The following is a 5000-nucleotide window of genomic DNA, read 5'->3' as shown; positions in this document are numbered from 1 at the left end:
AAAAGAGAAGGCGGAAGAGTAAATGAAAGAGGAGGAAAGGAATTTGAAGAGCAAGAGAAATACTGGAATTAGACCACAAAAGGAGCATGAGAAGAAGAAGGAGGGATAAAAGAAACAGAAAGATACAATAAGTTCTGGAATTATAGACAAGAAGAGGAGCATGAGAAGGCGGAAGGGAAGACCACAGCCACCAGCCACCAACCACCGCGCGCAGAGGAGTCACGGATCGCAGCTAATTACTGGCGGCACTGGTATTCCTTGGAGGAGGAGAGGTTGATGAGGAGGAACAAAGGAGGGCATTAAAAGTATCTGAAGCGGATCTATGTGTGTGCAACAAAGGATGGTAGTGAGAACATTTTAACTGTTTTATTTTGTTCATGTGGATTGATACAGAAATATAGATAGACAGATAGATAGATGATTCAGTATATACATATACATATATACATAACATAGGTACATAAATACATACATGAATACATAGATACGTTAAAAGATAGGGACGCAAGTAAGCAGAGAGAGAGAGAGAGAGAGAGAGAGAGAGAGAGAGAGAGAGAGAGAGAGAGAGAGAGAGAGAGAATAAATATGAATGAAATATCAAGTTAAGTAATGTTATCGGATTATCACACACACACACACACACACACACACACACACACACACACACACACACACACACACACACACACACACACACACACACACACACACACACGGGAGCGGCGGCAGGCGGGAGGATGATGTTAAGCGGAAAACAAGTAGATAATTACGCAATCCTGTGATTTACGAGGCGTGAACTGTGATATTTTACCGCATTTTACGACGAGGAAAGGAATTAGGGTCGAGGTAATAAAATGCAGGCACACAATATAAACTAAATTAACAAGGTAATCTGATCCGGATAAACATGACGGCGGAATTTCACACGAGACGAGGCGAGTTCTAGTTTTAAATGTGAAGGAGAGAACACGAGAAAAAAAAAATAGAGGAAAAGGAGGAAAATGGTAAATCTTGCGTATTTCTAAACTACAGGTGAAAGATAAGAAAGATTAATGTGACCACAAAGGAGGTAATGATAACACCCACATTCAGAGATACACGCCATAAGTCAGAACGCGCGGGAAGGAAGGATATAAACGAGAGGAAAGAGATAAATGCATGTGTGTGAATGTTCAAATGTATGGGATTACTCTCTAACTCTCTCTCTCTCTCTCTCTCTCTCTCTCTCTCTCTCTCTCTCTCTCTCTCTCTCTCTCTCTCTCTCTCTCTCTCTCTCTCTCTCTCTCTCTCTCTCTCTCTCTCTCTCTCTCTCTCTCTCTCTCTCTCTCTCTTTTTTTTTTTTTGTATATATATATATATATATATATATATATATATATATATATATATATATATATATATATATATATATATATATATATATATATATATACTAAGGGCATACATATTTCTTGGTGTACCTTCATTTGTAGCTCCATGACCCCCTTGTTATGGTTTAAGGCGCGTTATTCGAGCCTTTAGCGATGCGTTTGACCAAGGACAGGAGTAGGAAACCAAGGAAGGGGATGAAAATTTGTTACCCTCGTACGTGTAATGCATGAATCGCTTGTTCTGGCTGAGAGTCGTAAATCTTCAATACTTAGACGGGAATCTTAGAAGGGAACGGAAATGATTCTTCTGTGTAACCCGTTCGATAGTGAGACGCAATTTTACGTTGATTTTTGGGTATGATTTGATGATTTTATTTGCATTAGGAAGGATCTATGGGGGATCAAAGTATTAACCCCTTCACTACCATGATGCGTCTTCATATTAATTCTGGCTACTATTTGGTGATTCTGTACAGCTTCAGAAACTTATGTAGCGATTAAAAAGGTGAAGACTCTTGTCATTAATCTTCTTGCTTTCAATAGATCCATTCTTATCTAAATAAAATCGTTTAATCACACCCAGAACTCATGGTAAAAATTTGTCCCAGTACTGAAGGGGTTAATGGCCACGGTCTTTGCCATTCTAATATCTACATAGGTCTCTGAAACTGCATAAAATCGCCAATAATTGTAACCAGAATGAATATGAAAACTTGTCCTGGTACTGAAGAGATTAAGGTTATAGAAGTAGAGGAAAGAAATGACGGAAGCGGAAGTTTTTGGATCTCATTATATACCCTGAAAAATTATCTATAAGTGTTGTTTGTATTATATTGGAAACTGTTGTGGTGTGCGTCCATGGTGTTTGTAGATGTTGTAGACTAGCTAACTCTCTCAGACCTTCATGCTCTGGGACTTCTTCTTCTTCTTCTTTTTCTTTTTCTTTTTCTTTTTCTTCTTCTTCTTCTTCTTCTTCTTCTTCTTCTTCTTCTTCTTCTTCTTCTTCTTCTTCTTCTTCTTCTTCTTCTTCTTCTTCTTCTTCTTCTTCTTCTTCTTCTTCTTCTTCTTCTTCTTCTTCTTCTTCTTCTTCTTCTTCTTCTTCTTCTTCTTCTTCTTCTTCTTCTTCTTCTTCTTCTTCTTCTTCTTCTTCTTCTTCTTCTTCTTCTTCTCCTCCTCCTTCGTCTTCCTCTTCTTCTCCTCCTCCTCCTTTTTCTAGACAAGGGCGAAAGAGAATAAGAAGTTGGACAGTAAGAAGAAAAGATAAGAAATATGGAAAATAGTAGGACTGGCATGTTAGTTGGTCTTTATATGATTAATCACTTTTTTGTCGCTCTTGGCTAGACATCCTCACTTACATAAGACAAAGCAGAAGTGTATATAGTGTCCTTGAGTGAGTGTAGAGCGGAGACACGCCAGCCATCACAGCCCATCACAGCGTTACTTCGGCCGTGGAGGAAGAAGAAGCTGTCGACAGAAATACAACCAGTAATGCAACTTAGAAGAATAATGAAGAAAATGTTATATAGTTTTATTTATTTATTTATTTTGTGTGTGTGTGTGTGTTGAAAGATGACCATTTTTTAACCCCTTCAGTACATGAGTTTTGGGTATGGGTTAGACGATTTTATTTACATTAGGAAGGGTTTGTGGAGGTCAGAAGATTAATGGCTAGAATCTTCACTATTTTAACCCACACATAAGTTTCTGAAGCTGTGTAAAATCACCACATAGTAACCAGAATGAATATGAAAACGCGACATGGTACTGAAGGAGGGTTGATAGTGTTTCATAGGAGTCATTAGTACATTTTAGCGGTTGTGAAGGTAATTATGGTTAAACTTTCTTTATCTGTTCAGTCATTACGAGGCCATTAAGAGACGCGGGTTGCATTTTTAGACCGGTGTGCTATCTGATAAGAAATTATTTATATCTTATGAGTGTCACTATTACGGAACTCGTTATCTCTGTGTGAGTAGCTTATCCGTATCTCTCTCTCTCTCTCTCTCTCTCTCGTCCTTCCTTCTCTTTCTTTCTTCCTTCTTTGTTCCTTCTTTCTTTCTTTTTTTCTTTCTTTCTCTTTCTTTCTTTCTTATTTCGTTCGTTCGTTCGTTCCTTCCTTCCTTCATTTTTCTTCCTTCTTCCTTCCTTCCTTCTTCCTTCTTCCTTCCTTCCTTCCTTCTTCCTTCCTTCCTTCCTTCCTTCCTTCCTTCCTTCTTCCTTCTTCTCTTCCTTCCTTCCTTCCTTCCTTCTCTTCCTTCTCTCTCTCTTCCTCTCTCTCTCTCTCTCTCTCTCTCTCTCTCTCTCTCTCTCTTCTCTTCTCTCTCTCTCTCTCTCTCTCTCTCTCTCTCTCTCTCTCTCTCTCTCTCTCTCTCTCTCTCTCTCTCTCTCTCTCTCTCTCTCTCTCTCTCTCTCTCTCTCTCTCTCTCTCTCTCTCTCTCTCTCTCTGTGTGTGTGTGTGTGTGTGTGTGTGTGTGTGTTACCAAAACGGGCTGTGAAGTTTATCACGTTGGTACAAATAGGTGATGACTGTCGTGTGATTTATAGTTCATTAGTTCATAACCTTTACTGAGACAAAGGCGACAGTACTGAATGTGGGAACCAAATGATTAACTGAAGGAATGACACGCTGGGAGGCAATATGTGGTGGGAGATGGAGAAGATATAAGAGTGTTTGTTGAGTAGGTGGAGTTAGACTATAGAGTACTTTGGTGTTTGTTATGCAGGTGATAGTTTGGCAGTGAGTGGTGAGTGGTGAGTGAGTGTAGGGTTTGTATTCAGAAACGCTTTACTCTCTCACCATGCATATTTTCCAAGGCTACAGAGATGATTAGCAGGGTTTTTAAGCGTTTTCTACATTTTATAGTGTTGAACCGTAAAAACACCTTAAACCCTTTCAATACTGGGACACATTTTTACTTTTTGAGACTCGTGTACGATTAGCACATTTTATCGACATTAGGAAGGGTCTATGGAGATCAGATGATAATGGCCACAGTCTTCACAATTTTAATCCCCCCACATAAGATTTTTAAGGCTGTATAAAATCACCAAATAGTAAGCAGCATGAATATAGAAACGCGTCATCGTACTGAAGGGGTTATAAATATCGTGTACATTTAAATAAGCCTTTTGAAACAGTGAAGATGAAGCACAGAGGTGTTTGAGAATACGAGCCTGAGTATGAGGTTAGGGTGCCTGAGCCTGGGTATGAGGTGAGGGTGCGGGGCAGTAAGTAGGTGGAGGCCCAGCGCTCAGTGGCTGCTTGAGGCGCCACTAAGGACCTGGCGACGACCCAGCTGCGCCTCCGCCAGCACCCAACGGGGACGGCGCCTCACCATGTCACTGCCACACCTTCCCTCCCAGTGGTGATGGTGGTAGTGGTGATGCTTGTGATGATGATAATGTTGATGGTGGTAGTGAATGTGAGTGCTAATGATACTAATGATGATAATAATGATGATGATGGTGATGTTTGTGATTTATATTAGTCTATCTATATACTATTTTAACACACACACACACACACACACACACACACACACACACACACACACACACACACACACACACACACACACGACCATTCAGTATTCTCCTGTCTCAATCGTATTTGTGAATATTCATCTCACA

Source organism: Portunus trituberculatus, chromosome 47 (assembly GCF_017591435.1).
Source record: "Portunus trituberculatus isolate SZX2019 chromosome 47, ASM1759143v1, whole genome shotgun sequence".
In the NCBI taxonomy this organism is placed as follows: Eukaryota; Metazoa; Arthropoda; class Malacostraca; order Decapoda; family Portunidae; genus Portunus; species Portunus trituberculatus.
This window is presented reverse-complemented; position numbering follows the sequence as displayed.